The sequence below is a fragment of the Rhinopithecus roxellana genome, chromosome 10 (assembly GCF_007565055.1).
Source record: "Rhinopithecus roxellana isolate Shanxi Qingling chromosome 10, ASM756505v1, whole genome shotgun sequence".
In the NCBI taxonomy this organism is placed as follows: domain Eukaryota; kingdom Metazoa; phylum Chordata; class Mammalia; order Primates; family Cercopithecidae; genus Rhinopithecus; species Rhinopithecus roxellana.
In genome coordinates, this window is record NC_044558.1 from 64,027,894 (window position 1) to 64,041,830 (window position 13,937).

The 13,937-nt window shown below is 43.2% G+C and overlaps 1 protein-coding gene and 1 pseudogene across 4 annotated transcripts in view; one reads left to right on the forward strand and one right to left on the reverse strand.

Moving 5' to 3' along the window:
* LARP4B (La ribonucleoprotein 4B) overlaps nucleotides 1-13,937 on the forward strand; it is a 125,035-nt gene that overhangs the window by 10,938 nt on the left and 100,160 nt on the right. The gene's annotated exons all lie outside the window — the stretch shown is intronic.
* LOC104661435 lies at nucleotides 141-1,103 on the reverse strand (annotated as a pseudogene). Its single transcript, XR_004059534.1, has one exon. The product of XR_004059534.1 is annotated as a tubulin-folding cofactor B pseudogene (transcript).

Below are 13,937 nucleotides of genomic sequence, written 5' to 3' on the forward strand. Positions count from 1 at the left end.
GAGTGCAGTGGTGCGATCTTGGCTCACTGCAACCTCTGCCTCCTAGGTTCAAGCGATTCTCCTGTCCTGGCCTCCTGAGTAGCTGGAATTACAGGCATGTGCCCCTACACCCAGCTAGTTTTTTTTTTTTTTTTTTTTTCTGGGTTTCTAGTGAATTTAATGCACGAGTGTCAAAAATCAATGGCAGAGGAAAAAATGAATAAAATTAAAATGGGGTCAGGAGAAAAGGGCCATGGGCACACACAGGAGGGGCAGTCAGTGGCCGAGTTAGGAGCTGGAGCAGTGGAATTCCTTGGGTGTCATATCTCGTCCAACCCGTAGTCCTCCTCCGGGAAGTTCCCCACGGTCACGACTGCTGGCTTGACGAAGGCGCCATATTTGGCCTGGCGTTCGAAGTAGCGTTTCCCATTCACGCTGCCATCGTTTTTTCCCCGTGGCTCATCATAGCGGACACCAGTCCAGTAACCAGGCTTGAAATCTGTGAGACCTACAGACATGACGGTACCCCAGCGGGGGGAGTGCCCCGCCACCCGCACCTCACAGCGGCAGCCCACGGGGATGGAGCTGGCCTCGGCCTTCTCCTTGGCGAGGCGCTGGGTGGCCTTGGCCTCCTGCTGAGCCCGCTCCTCCTCGTTGTAGCGGCCAAGCTTGCTGCGCTTCAGGAAGAAGCGGACCGAAGCGGACCGTGTCTTGCCTCTGGTCGCAGGCTTCTTGTGAGATCGTGTACTCCACCCGGGACACGTCCTCATCTCACCAAGGCGGGCGCCGCTGTGGTCAATGAGGTGGATGCGGGAGCCGTCATCTACAGGGTAGGAGCCCAGCAGCGCATCCTCTTGATCCAGCTTGCTGTAGAACTTGTCATCAACTCCATACAGCTCCAGTTCCATGCAGGAAGCAGGGCTGCCCACCAGCAACTCCAGTTTACACTTGAACTCAGCGATGGTGAGGCTGCGGCTGTACCGCTTCTCTGAGCGGAAGGTGTTGAGGGAGCTGCTGATGAAAACGGTCACCGTGGGTGCCAACGCTCCCGTCACCTCCATCTTGCCGTGCCCTGCCGGCCTGCAGCGCGGTCGCTCCGCAGCCGCCACCGCCGCCGCTGCTGGGCTATCCTAGTTTTGTATTCTTAGTAGAGACAGGGTTTCTCCATGTTGGTCAGGCTGGTCTCGAACTCCCGTCCTCAGGTGATCCACCTGCCTTGGCCTCCCAAAGTGCTGAGATTCCAGGCGTGAGCCACCGTGCCTGACCCTTAACTTCCAGTTTTCTTTTCTTTTTTTTTTTTTTTTTTTTGAGCGGGAGTCTTGCTCTGTCGCCCGGGCTGGAGTGCAGTGGTGCAGTGGCGGGACCTCAGCTCACTGCAAACTCCGCCTCCTGGGTTTACGCCATTCTCCTGCCTCAGCCTCCGAAGTAGCCGGGACTACAGGCGCCGCCACCTCGCCTGGCTAAGCTTTTTGTATTTTTAGTAGAGACGGGGTTTCACCATGTTAGCCAGGATGGTCTCGATCTCCTGACCTCGTGATCCACCCGTCTCGGCCTCCCAAAGTGCTGGGATTACAGGCTTGAGCCACCGCGCCCAGCCAACTTCCAGTTTTCAATTTGATGTTGGGACGTGTGGTTAGGTAAATTCATTGTAAAGCATATATTTATGAAATGTTTAATAATAATAGTGAACTTAACATTTATCAGCCTTAACCCCGTTGCATGGAATATTTTCTTTTTATTGGTTCCATTGTTATCAGTCTGGAATTACAAGACTGAAGGAACCTTTAATTCTTTTTAATTCTTTTTTTTTTTGAAACAGAGTCTCACTCTCTCCCCCAGGCTGAAGTGCAGTGGCTGTATCTGGGCTTACTGCAGTCGTCACCTCCTGGGTTAAAGTGATTCTCGTGCTTCAACCTCCAGAGTAGCCAGGACTACAGGCACACCACCATGCCCAGCTTATTTTTATAGTTTTAGTAGAGACAGGGTTTCTCCGTATTGGCCAGGCTGGTCTCCAACTCCTGGCCCCAAGTGATCTGCCTGCCTTGGCCTCCTAAAGTGCTGGGATTACAGGCCTGAGCCACTGTGCCTGGCCTGATTAATTCTTAATTCATATGTTAGGTGTGAATTAAATAGTACTTTGAAGTAGGACGTTTATATTCTAAGACTTTGAGTTTTGTTCGACGTTACTTTGTCAACTGAGATTTTGTAACTGGTTTGTGAAAATAACTGTCAGAAAAACAGTGTAATACTGCAGTTGCAGTCTTAGGATTTTAGATCTCTACAGACTCAGAAACTGAAGCCCATGAGGTAAAAATTAATTAGAAATACAGCTGGCTAGTTGGTGACAGAAGTAGGACTGTAACGAGTCTCCTCTCTAAGTCCAGCATCCCTTTGCGCTGTAATTGCAGAGTTCACTGTGGTCGCTATTAAGGCATACCCTGCACTGTAGTATATCAAAAGAAATTGGTGAAAGCATTGTTATGTTAGATATATATGTTAGATAATTTAAGTAAGTGTTTTAACTTTTTGAGGTAGATTTTTAAAGCAGTTATTAGACTGTGCTTTTTAAAAGATTGAAATATATTTACTCCAGGAAAATTAAGTGTTTTGTCATTTTAGATAATCCATTAAATCCTTAATCCAAATAGGGAGGTGCTAATTGACATTCTAGTTAACAAGCTCCAGTTTGTATCATGTAATCAGACTGCAGCTTACAGTTCATCTTTGAGAAATAGTCTAAGACAAACTCATGTAAATTAAATGGTTTTCTTCCTAAAGCATTCAGAGAGAGTTGTTCATTTTAACGTCCACGCTGTTAACACAGGAGTCTGTGTGCAGGCTCGGATCCAACTTCAACACCTGTGTCCATACCTGTCACCTTTGTGTAGAGGAACTCACACTAGAGATAATGTGACTTGCTGTGAACTCTCCTGGCCTTTGGTTTACTGTCCTCAGGCAACTGTGGTGTGTGTCAGGATCTTTCACATAGCTTTCTTACACTCTAAGAAACTACTGCAGATTGCAACAACTCCCACCCTCAACAATGTATTGGACTTGTGGTTCAGAGGATTAAACCCCCCCCTTTTTTCCCCCATTTATTCTTCAGACAGAACACTTGTTTTACTGTTTGGGAAACTGAGTCTTGGTGACAGTTTGCTTTACATCATCCAATACAGGAAGAACAGAAAATGGGATCTTTCTAGCTTCTTGCTTATAAGCCTGTTGCAAGTAATACCCAACTCTTAGAAAGGGTCAGCGTTCTGTGCAGCACTTTGGATCCAAATAACATGATATATTTGGGGGCTTAAGCCACACATCATAGTTCAGCATCAGAGATACAGGCCCTGTATTTAATAGTTTAATAACTTAATTGTTTAAATATTTAATAGTTTAATAATTACTGTTAAACAGAAAGTATTAACAGTAATTTTCTTTTTTTTTTTTTTTTTTTTTTTTTTTTTTTTTTTTTTTGAGGCAGAGTCTCACTCTGTCGCCGGGGCTGGAGTGCAGTGACCGGATCTCAGCTCACTGCAAGCTCCGCCTCCCGGGTTTACGCCATTCTCCTGCCTCAGCCTCCCGAGTAGCTGGGACCACAGGCGCCCGCCACTTCGCCCGGCTAGTTTTTGTATTTTTTTAGAGACGGGGTTTCACCGTGTTAGCCAGGATGGTCTCGATCTCCTGACCTCGTGATCCACCCGTCTCGGCCTCCCAAAGTGCTGGGATTACAGGCTTGAGCCACCGCGCCCGGCCCCAGTAATTTTCATCGTGGTTATCTTTGAAGCTAGAGATGTCTTACGCTACAAGATTGAGAAAAGTTAACTACCTTTCTGAACAGTAATTCAGAATCATTGGAACCGATGGCAATTTTCAGTGGCTGATTCTTATAGTTTGCCTGAAACTTTTTTTTCTTTTTTTTTTTTGAGACAGTCTCACTCTGTTGCCCAGGCTGGAGTGCAGTGGCGTGATCTTGGCTTATTGCGGCGTTGACCTCCCAGTCTCAAGCGGTCCTCCCTCCTCAGCCTCCCGAGTAGCTGGGACTATAGGCATGTGCCACCACACCTGGCTAATTTTTGTATTTTTTTTGTAGAGATGGGTTTTTGTCTTGTTGCACAGGCTGGTCTCAAACTCCTGGGCTCAAGCAATCCTCTTGCCTTGGTCTTCAAAAGCACTGGAATTAACAGGCCTGTGCCATCATCCCTGGCCTGTCTGAAACTTTCTTTGTGATGTTAGTGTTGAACTAAAATGAAGAAGCTGAGTAAAGAGTTTATTTGGGCAAAGCTTGATGATTGCAACCCAGGAGCATAGACCAAGTTGCTCTGAATATATGTATATGTATATGTATATGTGTATATGTATATGTATATATGTGTGTGTGTGTGTGTGTGTGTATGTATACACATTCTGATTAGCAGCAGTTACAAGTGGATTTTTATGATGGAATGATGTATGACGGTGCTGGGAAGGTTCATTCTTAGTCCTCAGTCAAGTCACTGATTTGTGTAACTATCATTGCTTGTTAAATCTTCTGTAGTCTTTGAATTTCATGCTTTTGGTTTTCTTAGAGGTAAAACAATAAGATACATAGTAAAAATCATATTACATTGGGGATTCAGTCCAAATTGTAGGAAAACAATAAAAACTCAAACACACACACACAGTGGTCAAGGCTGGAATCTAATAACATGGGTACTGTAGTTTTCTTGGGAAGCATAATTTTTCCTCTCTCTAGTCACCATTTTTACCAAAGATATAAATCTTAGGAGGACCAGCTTACTTGCAAAATAAGTTTTAGTGTTGTGCTTGAGCTGATTATTTGCGTAAAATACAACAAGAATAATGATTGGCCATATAGTTTCTTTAAGTTATCTTTGCTGGAACTTTCATAAGGAATTTTGGATTCAACTATAAACCCTCAAGGCTAGGAAGCCAAGCCAAGGACTATGCTGGTAATACTTACATGAATTGGGTGACTTCCTCTCTTCTTGAGGTCACAAAATATCTTGAGGTTCCTGGGCATGTCAGAAAGTAAGATTCTTTTACTTGCTATACATCAGGAACCTTGTAAAGGAGCCGTGTAAACAAGGTACCAGGCTAGTCTTTCCAACAGGCTTTTTATTGGCTCTACATAGTCAGCCTCAGTTCTTTAAACCAGTCTGCTTATACTTCAAAATACACGGTTCCAAGTCAAGAGCGTCGGTAGAATAGCCAGTGTCTTCAATTGTGTCCTGTTACAATAAACCGGTTTTTATTGAGCTTAAAACGCATATAATTAGACTGTCATAAAATAAGGATACTCACGACTAGTTTACTCGTTTTGGAGAAATCAGGTAGAAAGGCAAATGTTTCAGTTTTGCTCGTAAAGTTATGTTTTACCCATTTGCTACAAGCTATAAATGAGAGAAAAAGCTTCCTTGACTTGGGAAAACAAAACATGAAAAGAAAAAAATCAGCAATGTTTCAAACAAAATGTCGTAAAAATGATTTCAGTCATCTGTAATTTCAGTCCCATGTAAAGTTTTATTCTGCTTGATATACAGAGTTAGCAGTCTTCATGAACCCAACAGTTTTATTAGAGTTCTGAAAATTTTTACTTAGTCCAATGATATGATCTCCAAAATTATCAGGAACTTATATTCAAGAGTACTTACCACCAGGCATAGTGGCTCATGGCTATAATCTCAGCACTTTAGGAGGCCAAGAAGGGAGGATTGCTTGAGGCCTTGAGTTCAAGACCAGCCTGGCCAACATAGCAAGACACCCATCTCTACAAAAAATTGAAAAAATAGCCAGGTGTGGTGGCGTGTGCTTCCAGTGGGGCTGAGGTGGGAGGACCACTGAAGTGCAGGAGTTGGAGGTTGTAGTGAGTTAGAAGGTGCCTGCACTCTAGCCTGCACAGCACAGCGAGACCTTGTCTCTTTCTTTCTTTATTTTTTTTGAGGCAGAGTTTCACTCTTGTTGCCCAGGCTGGAGTGCCATGGCATGATCTCAGCTCACCGCAACCTCTACCTCCCAGGTTCAAGTGATTCTCCTGCTGCGGCCTCCCAAGTATCTGGGATTACAGGCATGCGCCACCACGCCTGGCTAATTTTGTATTTTTAGTAGAAATGGGGTTTCTCCGTGTTGGTCAGGCTGGTCTCGAACTCCCGACCTTAGGTGATCTGCCTGCTTTGGCCTCCCAAAATGATGGGATTACAGGCGTGAGCCACCGCGACCAGTCCAGACCTTGTCTCTTAAAAAAAAAAAGAATTATTTCCCATGAATTCGCTTGAAGAAAAAGCAAAATTTTGACCGTAGCCAAGTGTAAACTGCTTTTTGAGAGGAGTCAAAGTAGAACAATAGTTGTCTGTGGATGCCAAAAGACTTAGAGTAGCTACAGTTAAAGACACAATTTACAAGAAATTTCGTTATTTTTGTGGCATACAACAATTTAACATAATTAACCATAATTATGTCTGACATATCGAGACATATCAGGGTTTCAGAAATCTCATGTAATTTTGGAACACATATTAATAACATGCACACAAATATAACCCAAAGTTAAACACCATTTCTTATTTGACAAAGCTTCACATACAATTTTAACATACGAATTAAGCCTAATAGGTCTCTCTTGGACTTCCAGGGGGTTCCTTTTGGAAAAGACTTAATTTTAGAATTTGAAAGTTGGTTTTGGGAAATATGTAAAACATTAAAGGTTTAAAATTCTTGTTCAAAATAGGATCACAGGTTGCTGTAAAATACTAGTTATTTAGCCAGATAATTGAAAGATTTCAGAAAGCAAAAACCTTTTTTTTTCTTTTTGAGGCGGAGTCTCACTCTGTCGCCCAGGCTGGAATGCAGTAGTGCTATCTCCACTCACTGCAACCTCCGCCTCCCGGGTTCACGCCATTCTCCTGCCTCAGCCTCCTAAGTAGCTGGGACTACAGGTGCCCGCCACCACACCCGGCTAATTTTTTGTATTTTTAGTAGAGGTGGGGTTTCACCGTGTTAGCCAGGATGGTCTCGATCGCCTGACCTCGTGATCCCCCCGCCCCCGCCCGCCTTGGCCTCCCAGAGTGCTGGGATTACAGGTGTGAGCCACCGCACCCGGCCAAAAATGCAAAAACCTTTACTCTTTTTTGATACTCAGTTTTCTAAACAATCAAAAGACCTGACAAAGAGCATGAGATCAATAGAATCTTTTTCTTGTTTTGCAGCTTATTCAAAAGGTGAACAAAAGTCTTGTTATCATCATTAACATTATATGAACATCTTGTTCAAAAGACAAAAATAAATTTTACCTTTGCATCAGTATATTATCAGTGCTAGAGCCTTTATTTATTTTTTTTCTGGAGACAGGGTCTGCTCTGTTGCCCAGGCTGGAGTGTAGTGGTGTGATCATAGCTCACTGCAGCCTTAAACTCCTGGGCTCGAGTGATCCTTCCATCTCAGCCTCCTAAATATAAAGCTATTTTAATAAAACTGTCCATCAAATCTCCATCAGCTTGGAACATGCGAGATAAAATTTCCATAAACTTTTTACGACAACTTAAAATTTTTTATTAAAGAGCAGACCAGTGCTCCAGGAAAAATCTGCTGTTCTGACACAGGGACCCAGTCTCTGGCCCTGTATTAGTGTATGTTGTATATTAATGTTCAATTTTAGCAAAATTAAATAATTCTCTCCTAATTTAGCCAGCTTGATTATACACAATATTTTTTTCACAAGACTAATCTTCCACAAATGTTCTACAACTTGCTTAAGCCGGTTTTGACCTTTACCTCTTTTTTTTTTTTTTGCGGGGGGGCAGCGAGTCTACCTCTGTAGCCCAGGCTGGAGAGGGCAGTGGCATGATCTCGGCTCACTGCAACGTCTGCCTTCAGGGTCCCGGTTCAAGCAGTTCTTTTGCCTCAGCCTCCTGAGTAGCTGGGATTACAGACACATGCTACCATGCCCAGCTAATTTTTGTATTTTTAGTAGAGACAGGGTTTCACCATGTTGGTCAGGCTGGTCTTGAACTCCTGACCTCGTGATCCACCCACCTTGGCCTCCCAAAGTGCTGGGATTACAGGTGTGAGCTACCACGCCCGATGTGAATTTTTTTTTTTTTTCTTTTGGCTGAGTCTCCCTCTGTAGTCCAGGCTGGAGTACAGTGGCACAGTCTCAGCTCACTGCAACCTACCTTTCTTTTTTATACTGGCATTTTACCTTAAGAGAAAAACTTAATTTCCTTTCCCCCTTATCATTTTGACCATGCAAAAATCTCTTGTGTAAAAGGGAAAAACAATTACTTTCTCTTTTCAACTCTCCTTACATCTTTTAAAATATGCTCTGTATATAAAATTCTTTCTTTCTTTTTTTTTGAGACGGAGTCTCGCTCTGTCGCCCAGGCTGGAGCGCAGTGGCCGGATCTCAGCTCACTGCAAGCTCCGCCTTCCGGGTTCACGCCATTCTCCTGCCTCAGCCACCCGAGTAGCTGGGACTACAGGCGCCCGCCACCTCGCCTGGCTAGTTTTTTGTATTTTTAGTAGAGACGGGGTTTCACCGTGTTAGCCAGGATGGTCTCGATCTCCTGACCTCATGATCCGCCCGTCTCGGCCTCCCAAAGTGCTGGGATTACAGGCTTGAGCCACCGCACCCGGCCATAAAATTGTTTCTTACACCTAATAGTTTTAATTACGTATATTAACTACAATTTTAACTCTCACTCGAATTTCCAGTGAAAAACCCAGGAAGTAATTTTGAACTGTTTTATACCACATGAAAACAGTTTCTTAGTATTTCCTCAATTTTTGTTTATAACAGACCTAAATATATTTAACTTTTCTGTATCCTATAAATGACATAGGTATTTTATGATTATCTGTTAATTAACATAACATGGCTTTAAGATTAAATTTTTGAAAAAGGTTTGTGAAACTGTGAAAAGTTTGTTTATAAATATCTCATTTACATTCATCTAATTTATTTATTTATTTATTTATTTATTTATTTATTTATTTATTTTTGAGACGCAGCCTTACTCTGTCACCCAGGCTAGAGTGCAGTGGCTTGATCTCAGCTCACTGCAGCGTCTGCCTCCTGGGTTCAAGTGATCCTCCCACCTCAGCCTCCCGGGTAGCTGGGACTACAGGCGTGTGCCGCCATGCCCAGCTAATTTTTGTATTTTTAGTAGAGACGGGGTTTCACTGTAGTGGCCTGGCTGGTCTTGAATTCCTGACCTCAAGTGATTCACCTGCCTCTGCCTCCCAAAGTGATGGGATTACAAGTGTGAGCCACTGCACCCGGCCCTAATTTATTCATTCTTAACAGTTATTCTGCTTGAATAGTTCATTAAACAAAGCTAGCCATCATCTCAAGTTATTTCTTTGTTAATCATTTCTACAGCCTGTGAAACCCTAGAGTTAAATGAATGATGATGAGAAGACACAGCTCCTTTCATTAAACCAACAAACTAATCTTTATTTACCAAAGATTTACCCAAGTCATGAACTAAAAGACTTTTGAGTTTCTATTTGTCTGATAAAATATTTGATTTAAGCACTTGTGTTTTCTTTAAGCTGGTTAATTAGAGGTCTTTCATATACTTTGGTAGTGAAATATTATATATACATGATGCATAAAAGTAAAGACATGCAGATGCACTAACAGAAGCAGATCTTATAGTGTTATAAGATTTTTCATTTGCTAGTGAAAATAATTTCCCCCCTTTAGACTATCAGTCTCTTAATTATCTGTTCCATTACCCTAAACAACTCAGATCGCTAGGCAACCCTAAATTTTCACTTCCGAAGACATGACTCTCAGGTGAAAACTTACATCCCAAAGGCAGAGAACTTAGATCTAAACACTATTATTTGTTGAATCAAAAAGGGATAGTCAGGAATTGCCAGGGAAAAACATTAAACAAAGGTAAGGTTTGCTCTGTGAACCTTAAGCCAATGTTTTTTTCATTGTAAAAATTTACAGTGGCTTGAGTACAGGAAGGGAGATGCCCTTAGAGATGTCAGTTTCTTTTATACAGAGGTTCAGGATAGCTAGCTAAATGTCAGAAAGTCATATTTGGTGTTTTTGTGTTTTACGGGGTCTCACTGTCATTCAGGTTGGAGTGCAGTGACCTCTGCAACCTCTGCCTCCCAGGCTCAAGTGATCCTTCCACCTTCGCTTCCCGATAGCTGGGACCACAGGCGTGCACCACCATGCCCCGCTAATTTTTTCTTTTTTTGTCAAGACGAGATTTCTCCGTGTTGCCCAGGCTGGTTTTGACCTCTTGAGCTCAGGGGATCTGCCTGCCTCAGCCTCCCAAAGTGCTGAGATTACAGGTGTGAGCCAGTGCACTTGGCAATAGAAAGTCATGTATTGGAGAGCAGTCTGGTTAGATAGGTGGTCTTCCAACCTAGATGTTTCTTGATTAGATTACTTACTTTAATGAGTGGAAAAAAAACATTTGCAGTTTCTAGGGCCTAATACTTAAATTTGAAAAGCAGATGAAAGGCAGAGCATCTAGATCAAGCCTGTCCTACCCTCGGCCTAAGATGACTTTGAATGTGGCCCAACACATGTTCGTAAATGTTCTTAAAACATTATGAGATTTTTTTTTTCTGATTTTTTTTCTTTTTCTTTTCTTCTCTCTCTCTCTCTCTCCCCCCCTCCTCTCTCTCTCTCTCTCTCTCTCTCTCCCTCCCTCTCCTCTCTCTCTCTCTCTCCTCTCTCTCTCTCTCTCTCTCCCTCTCTCTCTCTCTCTCTCTCTCTGTTTTTAAGAAGCATCTCATCAGCTATCGTTAGCGTTAGTGTATTTTATGTGTGGCCCAAGATCACTGTGGCCCAGGGAAGCCAAAGATTGGACACCCTTGATCTAGATCTTTAAAAATCAAGGATTCCACTTTTATTAATACACTGAACCTTGGGTCCCCCAAAGGAGGGAAACGCCTTAACACGTGCCACGCAGAGCTTCCACAGTGCTTCTCACTGCAAGGACATTCCCTCGAGGCTGGTGAGTGGCCCAGTCAGCCCACTGTGACAAGCCCATCCCATGTGGGAATCTTATCACTTGGTGGTGAGCACTCATAACCTCCAACTGTTCAAACTGCATCTGTCTAAATGTGTAAAGAGTAGCCATCCTGCAGTAACAACTGTTCACTCAGCTACTTCCCAAACTGCAGCTTTCACCGGTGAGCTCTCCACCATCGCACACACACAAGTCAGGCGCTCTCTCACGGTGTAAAGTAATCCCTAAAGCCCCCAGAAACCAACAAAATTGGACAATGCAAAAGGGAGCAGAGCTTTAGACCTGAGAGGAAACTACTCACAACTCTTCAGACTCTGTAACGAAAACAGAAGCCCCCCTGCCAAAGGGTGTGAGTGTTGCCTCTTTCTGAGTTCCTAAGGTGGTCTCGGACTCGTAAGAAGTCTCCTCTAGATTTCATCACGTATCAAATATAGCAGAAGGGGGAAGGAGTAGAAGTGTGGGGAAGGAAACCGGAGAACAAGTCTTAGAGGAGCATTTTAGGGAGATCTTAAGCTTTCTGAAAGGCAAATGAAGTTTTGTATTTTCCTCTGCAAAAATCATACCAACAAGATAGGAATCAAACACGGATCAAACACATTTTAAGATGAGTTTCAGTTGACTGAAAAGAATTCCCAGAAGCAGGATCCAAAAGAGGAAAAAGCAGAAAGACATTTTTTCTTCCTTCCAAAAAAACAATAGCCAAAGTATCAGCTTTTTACACTTCTGACCATAGAACTCTGAAAAAGAATCTTTTCAAATCTTATTATCACATTTCAGCAGAAACATAAAGTAGGTTTCCCATTTAGTTTCTCTGGTTCTAAAGCCAACTTTTGCCCCAATTAGGTACACAAATTAATTATTTTAGACACTTCAAAGGATCCTCATTTTGGCTACTGCTGCTTACAACTGTCCTGTGTTAGGTGGCTCCACTTTCTAAATATCTATAAGAGAGTGCCCCATAAGTGCACATATATCCAGCTGATATTTCTACAAAGAGTGCTCAGATTGTGAAGTCCAATTTTGTATAATTTACTAACTTTTGAAAAGTGACAAAAGGCTGGGAATGTGTTTAGGGTCTAAGTGCGATGTGTCTTGGACTGTCCCTAACTGCCAGGTGACAGGGGAGTACTCAAGCAAGGTACGTGGGAGCAGACCCTCATACCTGTCTGCAGGAGCAAAAAGGTTGTGCACTTTTCATTTGGGAACTAACAGGAGTTGGTCACAAATGAAAGGCTAAGTCCATATTTTCAAATTACAGAAAACAGCTGCAATCTTAAAAGCATGCTCTGTAAAATGTAACCACCAGTATCTGCCAGTCCTTCCTCCCAAACCTCTGCCGTGAGGCAGAGGTGGAAAAACCTTGACTTGAAATCCTGGCCCTGAGGCAGAGGCAGAAAGAAAGCGGTTTTCTGCGGGCGTCTTTACCCAAATCTCTTGTCCAAAGACAGCAAAGCCCTAACTCTTAAAGGAAAGAGGGAGTTTGAAAAACAGTCCAAGTAAAGTCTAGATATTCAGCCAAAGAGTGGGAGTTCCAGTTTCAGGAGACCTCTGAAGTGGAGAGTGTCACACTGGTTCCCAGCGCCGCGCTCAGAAAAACCAGTTGATTGAGGGGAGACATTCTGAATCCTGCTGTCTACATCAGGTATGTCAGCCTGGAAGGAAGAAGCTGAGGCAAAATTAATATAAGTACAGTTGATTTGGACCGAGCCTGGGGATTGCAGCCCAGGTGTGTGAATTCAGGTTGCTCTGAGTATACACCCCATTAGCAGAAGTTGGAAGTAAATTTTTAAAGGGAAAAAAGGCAGTTTCTGAGTTGTTTACAAAAAACGTACATCAAAATAACACAAGCTATTGATTGGCTATACATTGTTCATTGTTGTCATAGAGTTCAGGAACATGAAGATAAGGGTAAGGCAGCCAGTCAGGAATAAAATGACTTTACACAATTGTGCCCCACATGGATCTGGGGCGGGAGGCATGACAGAAGGTCCCTCACTCATGGCTCTCTGGGCCTGCATACCTCTCATGGCTCAACTACTCTGAGCTATTTTCTTTTCTCAGTCACATTGTCTATTGAAGTAGGCATATAACCATAACTGGCCTATAGTTGTAATACAGTTTATTTATAGAATGGAGATGGTACTGCTATGTCTTAGGTAATTGTCATTTGGAATAGTAAACCAAAGTAAAATTAAAAACAAAATCTTGGAACTTAAATTCTTTTTTTTTTTTTTTTTTTTTGAGACGGAGTTTTGTTCTTGTTACCCAGGCTGAAGTGCAGTGGCGCAATCTCAGCTCACTGCAGCCTCCGCTTCCTGGGTTCAAGTGATTCTCCAGCCTCAGCCTCCCAAGTAGCTGGGATTACAGGATCCCACCACCATGCCTGGCTAATTTTTGTACTTTTAGTAGAGATGAGGTTTCACCATGTTGGCCAGGCTGGTCTCGAACTCCTGACCTCAGGTGATCCACCTGCCTCGGCCTCCCACGGTTCTGGGATTACAGGCATGCGCCACTGCACCTGGTCTCTTTTTTATAAAACAGTATCACTTTTGTAAGTAACAATTTTAGGGGACATTCATTATATGTTAATATTAAACAGTTTATATTGTCTGGGAAACAGTTCTCATCTGCAGGTGGAATGCCTAATATTTGAAGATTGTTGTTGGATTCTGTGCTTGGAATCAGTGACTTTGACTCTCTGAGCAACTTGGAATTTATGTATTTATGTTTTCTTCTTTTTGAGACAGAGTCTTGCTCTATCGCCCAGGCTGGAGCGCAGTGGCACAATCTCAGCTCACTGCAAGCTCCGCCTCCCGGGTTCACGCCATTCTCCTGCCTCAGCCTCTCGAGTAGCTGGGACTACAGGCGCCCGCCACCATGTCTGGCTAATTTTTTGTATTTTTAGTAGAGACGGGGTTTCACTGTGTTAGCCGGGATGGTCTTGATCTCCTGACCTCGCAATCCCAC